The 14,670-nt window shown below is 33.5% G+C and overlaps 1 long non-coding RNA gene across 1 annotated transcript; it reads right to left on the bottom strand.

Moving 5' to 3' along the window:
- Positions 1 to 3,319: 3,319 nt before the first annotated feature.
- LOC112823524 (uncharacterized) lies at positions 3,320 to 14,619 on the bottom strand. Its single transcript, XR_012378152.1, has 2 exons — positions 14,355 to 14,619; positions 3,320 to 3,595 (listed from the first exon to the last, which is right to left on the bottom strand). It is a non-coding gene; the product is annotated as an uncharacterized lncRNA (long non-coding RNA).
- Positions 14,620 to 14,670: the final 51 nt, after the last annotated feature.

Here is a 14,670-nt window from a genome sequence, read left to right as displayed (position 1 = left end):
GCAAATGGGAAAAAAGAGAAAGAGAGAGGCAAACCAAGAAATGGACTCTTAACTATAGAGAACAAACTGATGGTTACCAGAGGGGAGGTAAAGGGGGGATAGGTTAAATAGGTGATGGGGATTAAGGAGGACACTTATTGTGATGAGCACCAGGTAATGTATGGAAGTGTTGAATCTCTATATTGTATGCCTGAAACATAAACTGTATGTTAACTAACTGGATTTTATTTTTTTTAAAGATTTTATTTATTTATTTGAGAGAGAGAGCATGAGAGAGAGCATGAGAGGGAAGAGGGTCAGAGGGAGAAGCAGACTCCCTGCTGAGCAGGGAGCCCGATGCGGGACTCGATCCCGGGACTCCAGGATCATGACCTGAGCCGAAGGCAGTTGCTCAACCAACTGAGCCACCCAGGCGCCCAACTAACTGGATTTTAAATAAAAACTTTTAAAAAGAGTTTTTCAGGCCATGAAGGTATTTATGACACAAAAATTTGCATTAGGGAACTGAGAGGAAGACATATAATCAGCATTGGAGAGAATGGATCATCTGATTATGGATGATACTTTCCTTACACCCAAGTGTTTTATTAAAAAAACTTTACTGCTGGTACTGTATAGCCTAGATCTGCACTGTCCAACATGGTAGCAAGTAGCCGTATGTGGCTATTTAAATTTAAATTTTATTTAAAATTAAATAAAATTATAAATTCGGTTCCTCAGTCACACTAGCCACATTTCAAACACTCAATAGCTATGTGTAGCTATTATCCTACTGGACAGCACAGATAGAACATGTACATCATTGCAAAAAGTTTTATTGGACAACAGTGGTATAGAAAAATTGCATATAGCATCAAACAGTAATCAGTATAATTAGCCAACCCTACATAAATTTTAACTATATCTAAAAAGGTGATTATTTTTCTATCTTTTATAACATGGCATGATGACTTCATATGCTTCTAATTAATTGGCTAAAAAATAGTATGAATTGAACAATTCAGCAAAAATACAATGGAGAACTGTTTCAATGAACTCACATGAACTATAGAACATTTCTTACTTTCATCCTTCCTTGTTATAAATGACAAGTGCACGTGTACCCTTCAAAATGTATACAAGCCTCATTTTAGTTTTTTTCAAGTTATTATTTAAATTCTAGTTAGTTAACATATATGGTAAAATTGGTTTCAGATGCAGAATTTAGTGATTCATCACTTACATGTAACACCCAGTGCTCATCACAACAAGACTCATTAGTTTTAAAATGCTTACTTCCCCTGAATTCTATGGAAATTCGTCTCCCAGAAATATCTGGGGAATAAGCTAAGTTCTATGAGAACAGGTGGAAGCAGAGACTAACATTAATGTACTTTCTTGGATATGTTTAAAGTTCTGCTGTCTTTTAAACATTCTTTGAGAGGTTAAACTTCTTGAACTGTAGAAATGAAGAAAATTGGCCTGATGAAATCAATTTTTTTCCTATTGCCGTCTTTCCAAGAACGTGGACAGTCAGAGCATTCCAATATATCTCCTGCCAAAGGCTTTTGGAGAATGACTACAGACTGAGGTTGTTCTGGAGCTGGAATCGGTTAGCTATGTTTTTCTTTCTGTTGTCAGCATACACTGAGAAATACACCTGCTACATGGAGCTCATCATTTCTAAAATAATCTGAGAGTTTATTACTTACGCCAAAAACTGTCCAAGTTCCACAAAGCAGACAAGAAAACTGCCTTGATCCAGAATTTTCAGGATGTAAAGTTGTGGCTCACTCCCTCATTATGAATGGATTCAGAATAGGAAAAATAAATTTAGGCTATTGAATCAGTTGTTTTCTATCAATAAAACTATCAGAAACCTGTAATGTGCTTTTGACACAGTTTTTTATTAGCACTTTTAACAGAACTTTCAACTTTTTTACACAGAATTGAGAAAAGTTCGGTTCAACAGATATTTTTTAATTTCCTTTCAGTCACAAAAACAACTACAGTTTGGCCCCTGCCCTCAAGGAGCTCGTTCTCTAGTGAATGATAGCAATAGATAAATAAGAACTAGGAGAGTCAAGGAAAGACTGTGAGGAGACAGGGTCACGTGACCAGCCAGTAAGCTTTCCCGGAGGTCATGATATCCAAGCAGAGTCTTGAAAGATAAAAGCCTTTCTTCCTAGCTAGGCCAAGAAAGGGTAAGAAAATGTTTTAGGCAAGGAAAAACATCAGCCAAGATACAGAGGTGAGGAACAGCATAGCACATTCTGGGGATTACATGAAATCTCATATTGCCAAAATAAGTGTCAGGAAGGTAGGCAGGGGCTAGATCATTGTATTCCATGCTAAGATTAATTTTCTTCTGCAGGTGATGGAGAGTTATTAAATGGTTTCTTAGGACGAGTGATCTGTTCATATTTGTGTTTTAGACGGACTACTTTGTTAGATTCTGGAAACCATAACAACACTGATACAGAAGCGGCGGATTTGAGAAGTGTTAGGAAGAGAGTATGACCTAGTGGGATTAAAAGAGATGCTAAGTAATTTTCGAAAGTAGTAATAATTAAGGAATGAAATGAAAGGGAAACTAAATATGAAGAGAATCAAGATTTTCCAGGAAGCAGGAGGGGCTTTTCGTTTGTTTGATTGGTTGCTCGGTTTTTATTAGAACCTCTATGAAAGATAAAGTAGGGAACAGAAATGGGGAAGTACAATACAAAAATTTTAGGAAAGAGATCATCACATGAAAAATAAAGAAAGAAAGCACTGATAGTACAGTCAGAAAAATCCTGATAATGAGTCTGAGTAAACTAAAAGTCAAGTATTAACCTGTACTAAGGAAACCCAACAGACAAAGATCTTCATTAATGATACAGAGCTGAGGAGCAGACAGCCATTCTCCTGGTTATGGAGATGATGTAATTATACTGAAAAAGAAAAAAGAAAAACAGATGAAAAATTAGCGTGTTTAAGAAGACAGCAAGGAAGTAGGTGAAAACATAAATTAACTCCAAATTAAGCTCTAGATCTCTATGTCTCCAAGAGCTGTGGTATTCAAACCTCAATCTACTAAAAAAGTTGTGTTCTTTTTCTTTTCTTTTTTCTTTTTTCTTTTTCTGTAAATGGATGCCATAAAAGTTCTCTTGTCGGTCAGGTACTTTAAAGAGCAGGGAAAATTTTTATTTGACTTAAAAATAAATAGAATTTCTTAAAATAGACTGTATGGTTTCCTGCCTTCAAAACATTCACGACACCGTCTGCATCTTGAGGATTTGGACAAGTATTTTTATTGCTTTTGTAGATGCTCCAACAAAATATCACATACAGACAAAACTTTTCAAAACTGTTTTAATTACTTATTCTTCCAAAATGAACAGATTAATAACCAAAAGAATGAAAGTAAAGTGGTGCTGAATAGGAAATCCAAACAATAAAAAAATAATGTGCAGGAATTGGAAGCAAAGTCTTTCCTTGCTCTTGAGAAAACACAGCCAAAAATCTTAAACTGATGTTGGATTATTGTGCACAAACAGTTCCTGACTCGTTCATCAAGTGAAACAAAAGTTGCAAATGTTTTTCTATCTGTCTTCGAACATTTTGGGAAAGGTTCCTGAAAGGAAAAAAAAATCGTAATTTAATTAAGTCACACACACATGCGCACGCGTGCACACGCGCACATGCACACACACAGGAACACTTTTTTTTCCCTCTTTAGGAAGAGGTAATAAACCACTTGAATAACTTCCATTTAAATAATTTTAAATTGCAAAAGCATGAAGTATCTTTAGTGTTTAGAGAAGGAAGGCTCCAGTCACTATAATGGGATCATTTTTTTTGATAGGGAAAACAGTAAAAGATAATCTGAAAAAAAAAATATGAAGAGAGCTATAGTAAATTATAAATAGGTAAGAAATAACTATCTGTATGAGATCAAAATTCTTAAGTTTAAGTTGCTTTTGAACTTTTTTATCCTCAACTGGCTAAAATTGCTCCTTGTGGATAAAATATGTTGTATATAAAAAATAATGCAATATAAATTTTACTTATCTGATACAGGACAAAATATAATTAACTGAAATTATATAATTAAAAGCAACTGCTATTACTCAAATAACCAAATGCCTTATTACATGGTTATATATGGAATAATTCAAATTGTCATAATTCAAAATATTCAATTGCATAGAATTAACTAATTATAATCTTTATTTTCAACTCTCCAATTATAAATTTTAACTATTTATATGTAAAAACTTATAAAATGGCAAATACATATTTTAAAAAAGACCAGATTTGGGGGAGCGGAGAGGATTCCAATTAAGAAAACCACATAAAATGAGAAGCATGAAAAACAAATTAACAAAAATTAAGTATTATTAGACTCTGCTCCATTTTAAAATGTGAAATATAAAGTAATTGAAATTTATAAGCACATATGCAAGTTAAATAATATTGAGAGCAGCCACCATTATTAAGTACTTACTCTGTATTAAGCACTGTGCTGGTTATTTTACGTATATTTTCTCATTTAATCACACATGTATCAGGGGTCTCACTAAACACTTATACATGTAGAATGCTTTTAAATTTAAAAAAAAATCCTTATAACTATCTCATGATCTTCATATTATGCTATGAAATAGACAAAAGGCAAAGGCAATTATTAGCCCTATATAAATTATAGATTAAAAAATAAAAGGACAGAGATTAAATCACTGAGTTAATAAAAAAACACAATTATGTACTTAGTTCTCTAACTTCTAACCCTAATTCACTATCTACTAGAAAACATCAATATTAGGAAGCTCTAGTGATCCTAAATGTTTTAGGGAATAATTTAGCTTAGAGTTAATCAGCAAGCATTCAGTGAGTTTCTATATTGTATAAAGCAGAGAAGTATTTGTGTGATACAAAAAGAAGTAGAAAAAAAAGAAAAATTGGAAAAATGAAAGAAAGAAAAGAAGATAAAATTCCATTGAAGAATTTAGTATCTGTCTGAGAATAAAATATTAATTTTTAGAGTTATAAAGTACCACTAAACGTAAAATAGCAGTAGTGAAAACTCCCTGATCTATTGATGTTACCCTGCTCAAATCTGATGGTAATAAAATATGTATCTTCTATTTATTTGGATTAATGATATCCCAGAAAATTTCACTGAGGTAGCCTAATTCTTTGTTAAACAAAAACTCTAGTATACAAATTATTGCTACAAAAAGGTCAACAGCTAGAAATACCAGGCAATCTTTTAGAAATTTCTGTTTTAATATATTTGTTAGAGTAGAATTTTGAGTTGAACTTATAAGGAACCAAAATATTAGTCAAAACCTCCCCCAAAAAGTTATTAATGAGTATAAATGGAAAAGTAACTAAGTTACTAATGGCCATACTTAAAATAAAAATTAAGCAGACATTACTATAGGGAAAAAAAAACTTTGTATGATTAGAAGACAAAAAAGACAAAAATATGTGATTTATTCACAAATAGTATTTGGCTCAGAATCTTGTTTAAAGAATAGTAATAAAATCAAAGTTTACAAGATGTAAATCTTACTTTTTTAGAAAAATCACACCTAATCAAAGTTAAGCTTCATACACATAGACACACACACATACACCAAAAAAGCAGCAGTTAGGAGAAGTCATTCTATGGTTGTGAGGTGATAGTTTTAAGATAAAATTATCAGAAAAATGAATACTGAATTTAAAATAGTGACAATCAAAAAAAATACAAGTCAGCACTTGATTCTACAACTTCTTAGAGAACCAACACATTGTTATTATAGGTTTTTCTTTTTTTTAAGTGTGACTTTCGCTTCTTCTCATATACGTTTTACCTTCATCTTCTAATTACTAATAATTTTCTCCTAATCTCTTTCAACAGCTTCAAGCAACTGGTATAGATAAGTGTCACTGATACTTTAATATTTCTGGAACTAAATCAAGAACAAATCACTCAAGAAACATTACTTGAGTACCATCTACGTGCTGAGCACAAATCTAGGTACTGGAATAAAAATTAAATAGAAAATATTAACTGCCCTCAAAAAAGGATTTAGCTGAAGCTTTTCAAACTATAGGTCATGACCTTTTAGAGAGTTAGGAATCAATTTAGTGGGTTTCGGACCAACTATTTCAAAAGAATAAAATAAATTAGAACACAATAAAAAAAAACCCATTGTGCATCACACATAGTAAGGCATTATTTCATGGAAGTTTGTTTCAATTACCTATATATGTATGTGGGTACCAGGACACAATGTACATTTATTTTATACTGTGGATAACAGTTAAAAGTTTGAAAATACCTTGTTTAGGAAAATGCCTATAAGAAATTTTCACGAAATGGTTTATTCTATAAAGATGGCCACAGGCTGGAAACATTAAATGTTCTAATCTAAATTAACTGCCAAGACTGAATAAATGTGTTACAGAACAGGTAGTCAAGACCAGCAATGTCCTTCTTTTGAAAAATGTTATCTTTATTTAGATCTCCTCTATTAAAATGTTCACCAGTCAATCACAATGCTATGTAGTTCCAACCAAATATTTTTGCCATTAGTTAATACAACATAAAGTGAAATGAATATGATACTTCTCTAACATGTTTGGGACTCAGAAAAGGGGCTTTGGGAATATAGTTATATTATCCCAGATGATATTCAATTAGAAACATTATACTCTGAGTTGATCTGTAAGCATTACAATTTTCTTCAAAGATGATAAGCCACTTTCATGTTAATTAAGGAGTGCACAGTATCAAAATATTTATATTATGAAATGATAAATAATTTAAACAGTCCCAACGAAAGGTTGAATAGCCAGTCATACCACACTTTTAGAGGCTGATTCATTCCAGCTAAACGTATCAAAGTTCCATAGAGTTTGTTTTGTTTACTTACTTACATTTTTAACTATTTAAAGTAAATTCTTCCTAACTCCTAAACAACTTGAAGTCAGAGAATACATTTTATTCAATGTCTTGAATGTGAAATGATTTTTGTTGAATGTATTGTTGATATTAATTTTTTTGTATTTTTATTTTACCAAAATACCTTAATGAATATTTCAGATATATTCAGAGATCTCTATGGAGAGGGTCCCTGGAAAATCTAAGCCCATATGACCTATGCTTTTGTAATACCTAAACAATTAAATCCAGTAAGTGTTAATGGTAATTATGTTATTCAACCAAATATAGACATAAAACTAAAATACAGAATAAAAGAGTTTGAAGATCATTTGACCCTTTCTTTTTAGATGGAAATTGAATCTCAGAGAGGTTCAGTGATTTGCACAAGGTTATCCAGATAATCTGTGCATGGCTAGAATAGAGCTAGGGTCTTATAATTCCCAGTGGTATTCTTTCTACCAAAAAATGCAGTTATTTTTTGGTCTGCTTCCACTTCAACCTTCTTTTTTTTTCATTTTATACTATGTGCAAAACACTTCCTAGGTACTCTAGGGATTTAAAAAGTTAAGACAATCCTTGACAAGGTACTTAAAAATACAAAAATATATATATAAGTATAGTCAGAGATTTATGGAGATTTAAGTGTTGTCAAACTATGATAATTCAATTCAAATAATTCAAGTTTTGGCAAACTACTGTAATTCAATTCAAACTTCTAAAAGTCATTCATGACTACTCTAGACTGAAATACTATTTCCTTATGGTACTAGAAAAAGCACTAGATAGGCAACATAAAACCTGCATTTGTGGTTTGGCTCAACCACTAACTAGATGTTTGAAAAATAATTATTGAACTTCAGATCATTCATTTTTAAATAGGGAGAGGGCACAGGCATAAATTATTGTATTAAAGGTCCCTTTCAGATCCAAGCAACAATATATGTACCAGCTCATTCCAACTCTACACTTTACACCAAAGCCAACCACTTATGCAGCATAGGGTTGCAGATCGATCATCCATGGTTATGGCAACTGCCCAGGACTCTCACCTTACCCTTAATTCTTCATTCTATTCCAGTGTCTCTCTGGGTCCTTCTTCAGGCCATCTCTTACTCCTGGATGAATGAACTTGGTTTCCCTGGTTTTGATCCTCCGTGCTCTCTAACGGACTGAGTTTGTACAGATCATCTGGCTCTTCAAATGCCTGGACATGTCAGGAAAATACTCCCACGTCATCTGCCTCTGGTCCCTGGGATCCAAGACTGAGTTCATGCCCATTTGCAGGAACACCCAGCTGAGACACCACGACCCTTTAAACAACTTACTAAGATTGGCTTGAGATATTTCTACCATTATTATATTAGTTATTTGACTATTTATCATTTAACTTTTTGTATGTCATACGGATCTACAATCCCTAAAACTCTTGAGGTTGGATGTATTTCAGAAGTCAAAATTTTTCAGATTTCAAAAGGTAATATAACATCTATACCATGTAAAACAATACCACCATAATTAAAGGATCAATTATTTCTGAAGTGAAACATTTGAATATTCTTTTTTTTAAGATTTTATTTATTTGAGAGAGAGAGAAAAAATGAGAGATAGAAAGCACGAGAGGGAAGAGGGTCAGAGCGAGAAGCCGACTCCCCGCCGAGCAGGGAGCCCGATGCGGGACTCGATCCAGGGACTCCAGGATCATGACCTGAGCCGAAGTCAGTCGCTTAACCAACTGAGCCACCCAGGCGCCCTTGAATATTCTTAAGTGGAATAAATGAATACTATAAATAGCTTCACATCAGTTCAAGTCATGTTTTTCTGCCAAATGTATTACTCTTGGGTTAGATTTTACTGCCATAAATTACCAAAAACATAACAATGTAATTTTTCTGGGATTTTTGGACTTCATAATTACATATAAAGGATTATAGATCTAATAAATTATGTGAACTTAGTATGACTACATGTATCACAAGGACAGAGATCATGTATTTTAATTCTTCATATTTCTAAAAAAGTGCTGTGCATAACACTCAATAAAAACAGTTCATGTTTATTTGAAGAATTCTTCACTGAATACATACCATATGCCAAAACTTTTACTCAGGAGTTGTGAGGCATTAAAAATCTTACAACACATAGAACCTGCCCTCAAGGGCATTATAGTCTCAAAAGATACAAAGCATAAACAAATGTTAAAATATAAGTCTGTGATTAAGTGCCAAAATTACTGATTCAGACAAGAAGGATGTCAGATATGGGAGTAGCAAGTTTACACGTGAAAATCGTAATCTAGTTTAACAAGAGCTGTCAATACCTTGCAACTGTCAAAGTTTATGATTTATAATGATTTATAATCTGGAGAGGAAGTAGTGCGTAATTTGGTAAGACAATTCTATTAGTCACAAAAGGTTATACAGAAAATCACTCTAACTTTTGCTTTAGACACATAGATTTTCAGGCAGAGTTTCATTCACCCTGATTCCAGAAATGGACACTCCTAAGGATGACCCCACAGACTTAAAAATGAAAGAGTATAAGACCGGGAGAATCAGCACCACACCACTACACAGAAGTGCCCTAGATTAGACAACCAAATTCTGTACAAAAAGGAAATTATTTTTGACAGAATTAAGTTTCAATTCCACTTTCTGTCAATTGGGCCTACTTTGAAAGGAGTGGTAGATTCTGGTAAAAGTATCTCCTTAAGCCAAGAAAAATCAGAAAAGAATAAGATACATTTACTCAGATCACACATTATTTGTAAATCACTAAGCAATTTTAAAGATAGACAAGATCTAACAATTGGTTGTAATATATTAAATGTATTATTATGATAGAACTTATCTGGCCTCTCTTAAACCAAAAATATTCCTCAAAGGTGATAAATAGGAGTATATCTATTTTACAGATGAAAACCTTGAACCTGGTGCTTACATGGCTAAAGGTCAATTACATAATCAGCACATTATAATAAGTTTCAAATGCAAGAATCTTAACTCCAACTTCACTGAATTAACCACTAACAATAACCAAACCTAGATAAATCAATTTGAAAATTCATTGACCTTTTCCCCTATATATATAACTACCTGATAGGAAGTTAAGGAAGTAAAAATAATGAGACTTTGATTTGTTCATGAAAATACTTTCTAAGCCTTACTTGTCAATTCGTTCAACCTCTGGAACCTAAAAAAGAACTAGGTATAAGCAAGTTATCAGACAAGAGGTAAAGTCCATTCTGTTCTTTTTTGTCATATCCCCTACATAGTCTTAAAGCACTATCATTCCAGTATGAAACTTAGGAGCCAAATGATGATCACTTGTTTTAGGTAAGACGACCGATTATTAACAGAGAAAAAATATCTTTGCATTATGCCTCTAAAGAAAGCTGAATTCATTATCTGATATCAAGTGAATTGTGAAGTATTTTTAGATTTCCCCCCCCATCAATTGAATAAAGGAAAGGAAACATCTAGTTGTCTGAATGGGAAGAACAACCTGGAAAAGACTATTACAGGCAAAAATGAAAGGAAGCCTATAGGTGATATCAGATGACATCTTCTATGGGGTTATTTTAGTGGTGATATCATCTGACATCTTCTATAGGGTTATTTGGGTGAGTGTGACATTTTCTTAATGAGAAGATTAGGAAGTTGACCTAAAAGAGCCTTATATAATGTATAAGGCCAAGGAACACATGGATAAAGTGTTGCTGGAGAAGTGTAAATATGACTCTTGAAGTAGTAAATGAAGGTTAAACATTAACAGCTGGTCCAGGGGAAATGAAGAGGGGGAAAAAAAAGTAAGCTGTTTCAGACTGGTGTTTCACTAACCAGTAAGTCATCTTTATCTGTTTTCTATTTCAAGTCACCTGGCTGAAATATATTACATTTCAAAGTTTAAGGAAATAACTGTTAGAAGTTACTTTCTTTAGTTAGGTTAACCAAAAAAGACATTTTAGGACTGTGACTTTAAATTTTGAGCTGCACAGTTTTTTTTCTCTTTAAGAAAGAAGTATCATTTTAACTATAAATCTATCACACTACTGCTTTTTAAGGACTCAGAATTTGTACTTTTATATATTAAATCTCATACAAGAAACACTGTCTACCCCACCAGCACACACACTCATTTCAAAACTATATCACAACCTCGGTTCTGCATTTTCTAGCTCAAAATCCATTCATTTGGTTGAGGAACGCCAAATTTTCCATGCAATTTGAAAATCAAGATATCAGTGGTTGCTGGTTACTCCAGTTGCATAGCAGAGTTAATTGAATTAAATGTAAGAAGCCAATGTCCCTCAAAACAACTGTCTCTAGATTACAATTCCAAAGAACAGACTTGTAATGCTCATTCTGCAAAGCTATGGAATAAATTTCACTCAGTAAATATATATATCCCTGGTACAGTTCTGGTCGTAATGTATATGTAAAATTACTGCTATGAAAAGTAAGAATTTTCCACTGAAACCAAATCATATCTTGCCATTGAGACCAAATCATTCCCAACTTTGGAAGAAGAAGAAACAAAGCTAAGAATCTTCTTTTACCTCAGATTTTATTATGCGGTGAAAAAAAGAAAAGTTGCTTATGACTCAGGTTTAAAAAAAGTGCCATTAAACTGCTTAATTGTTTTCTAGAGTAAAAAAGAAAGAACACTACTGTAATAATACCAAATGTTAATCAGTCCTCTACCTCTGAAAATTCGTGCCATGGTATTGTATAGCATACATCTCTTTTATTACTAGTCTGGCGAAGTAGTGGTATGTATTGTGGTAAATGAATTTTATTAGTCATAAAACGTTATACCAAAAATCCCTACAACTTTTGCTCTAGATATATGGCTTACATTAAAAGTTGCAGTAAATATAATGTTAAATACTGGTTTTATTTCATGAAGTAAAAAATGGTAGACTACCCCTAATGAAAATGATTATGACCAATATTGAGCATAACTTATTTTGCTAGGGCAAATTTATATCTTATTTATAACTTATAATCAAGTTATATAAATTCATATTGGATAGTACGTGTAGACAGTTTTACTTTATTCACTTAATTAACATTAATGGAATACATAGTACAAGGCATTATGCTGGGTAACATGCCCCTACCCACAAGAAGCTTACAGTCTAGGAGGCAAGGATAAAAACATGTATACAAATAAGAAGCAACTGGACTAGATGAATGCAAAAATGAGAGATGCACAAAGTGCCACAGATGGGAGAGATCAGAGAATTTCACAAAGGATGTAGCATTTGAGTTAGTCTTTGACGTGTGGGTAGAATTTCCAAAGAGATGAGGCGGAGGAGGGCATGAGCATCATTTATTTGTCATGTACTTATTATACCCACTAAATTCCAAACACGTAAAGCACTGAGGATGCATCTATTAACAAGATGGATAAACATTTTCTGCACTCATGGAATCTATAGTCCAGTGGGATATGTTTCCAAATAATAAACAAAATAATATTCTAACTTCTATAAAATCAACAAAACACAAAAGTAGGAGGCGAGGTACTGGAGAATTATGCCTGTTCAATATATAAGGTATTTAAGTGTTTAACCCAACTGTTTGAATCTGAAATTTTGCTCCATTTCAATCACTCACACCTCCATGTTGTTACTGAAGTAAAATAGATCATCCAATAATCTAGGTTGAGTCATTTGAAAGAAACTTTGATTAGGAAATTTAAAAACACATGTTTAAAATGTACCATTTAAAAGGTAAATATATATAAAAAAGAGATGTCTACCAATATCTGGGGTTTGAGTCCTAACTCTGCTACAAACTAGCTACATGAACTTGAGGCCACCACTGTGAGCCTGTTTCTCCAATTATAAAACCAATAAAGTGGTATCTACATCAAAGAGTTTATTGTGAGAGTGATGTGATGAGCACTGGGTGTTATACGCAACTAATCATTGAACACTATATCAAAAACTAATGTACTATATGTTGGCTAATTGAATTTAAATTAAAAAAGCTTATTGTGAGAATTGAGATAAATATATCTTGAAGCACTTCATAAGTTACAAAATGCTACATAAAGGTAAGTAATGTGATTATTACATATTTAACTTCCTATGTAATTTTATTCCTAACCTAATCTTTACCAATAAAAAAGAACTATTTTATTTAACCAGGGTTTACTTTATACCTATTTTGGGGTTAACCTGTTCAAGGAAGAGGTAGAATCACACCACCAGAAACTTGCACATCAGGTTGAAGCACTGTATTTGTTTTTTTAAAGATTTTTTTTAAATTTATTCATTCGAGACACAGAGATACACAGAGAGAGAGAGAAGAGAGAGCATGAGCAGGGGGAGAGGCAGAGAGAGGGGGAGAAGCAGACTCCCTGCTGAGCGGGGTTCGATTCCAGGACTCTAGGACCATGACCTGAGCCAAAAGCAGACGCCCAACCATCTGAGCCGCCCAGGCGCCCCTGAAGCACTGTATTTGAACAACACCGTGGACGTCTATCCAGGTACAATCAACACCTGCTTACACCATAAACTCTTCCTTTTACCAAAAATTCATGCCGATTTTAACTTTAATATCCTGAGGTCCTGAAATAGTTACTTGTTACAACAGCATCACTTCCAAATCACATTACCATAAAATGATAGTTTTTATTTTTTTATTTTTTTAAAGATTTATTTATTTATTTGAGAGAGCGAGAATGAGAGAGAGTACATGAGAGGGGGGAGGTTTAGAGGGAGAAGCAGGCTCCTCACTGAGCAGGGAGCCCGATGCGGGACTCGATCCAGGGACTCCAGGATCATGACCTGAGCAGAAGGCCGTCGCTTAACCAACTGAGCCACCCAGGCGCCCCAAAATGATAGTTTTTAAATGAAAGCATCGTTCAGAAATGAATTCTTCCACATATTAGACTAATTATTAACAGAATAAAATGTCTCTTTATATGCCATGCATTTTAGTAATTTGCATTTATAATCACTGCTGAATAATTTCCAGAATGATGTAAATCAATTTGCAAAACCAAAGTCCAGGAATGTCAGCTTATACTAGGAGGCCAATCTCTCTAAGGCAGATCTCTTTGAGGCTGAGAACACATAAAATGGAGGCAGCACCATTTAATCCCTTCAAAGCTCCACCATTTATACAGGGTTCAAGAGTCTACATTGGCCATATATACAATGGGTTCAGGGATTTCCTTTTCCTCCCGCCGCCCCCCCGACCTTTATTTCTGATCAGAGTTTTCATAAGATTACTCACTGGTATGAATTAGTCCTACACTTAAGTAGGACAATAAATTAAATAATACATTTCATTTTTGCATAACTGCCCCAGTTCCAGTGGATTCACTAATGATTCACACACCATTAAATATTCACAAATAATAGGACTTTTATAGTTTGATAAAGGCATCACAAACATAATATTGTTATAATTATATTGTAATTTCAATTATATATTGGAATTACCTCTTGTTCCTGTTACTGATGTGATCTTTCAGATAGCAGCAAGCAGAGATAGTCTTGTATAAACCTTTATTTCAGCAAAAGAATTTGAACCCGACCCTTCAAATCGAGTAGGATCTTTGACAGATGGCAGGGATAAGCGAGCCCTTTATAGTCAAGAAGTAAAATATCGGCCTTACATCTTCCTTTTAAAACGGTCAGCGAACGTGAAATTTTAAGACTTTATACTTTTCAGTCTCTTTCGCTGACATTTCATCCTTCTGACTAACCCAACACACACACACACACACACACACACACACACACACACACACACACA

This window comes from Callorhinus ursinus, unplaced genomic scaffold (assembly GCF_003265705.2).
Source record: "Callorhinus ursinus isolate GAN/ISIS: 27379988/994484 unplaced genomic scaffold, GSC_fseal_2.0 scaffold5, whole genome shotgun sequence".
Taxonomy (NCBI): domain Eukaryota; kingdom Metazoa; phylum Chordata; class Mammalia; order Carnivora; family Otariidae; genus Callorhinus; species Callorhinus ursinus.
Note: the sequence above shows the minus strand (reverse complement) of the source record. Positions and strands in the feature narration are given on the sequence as shown.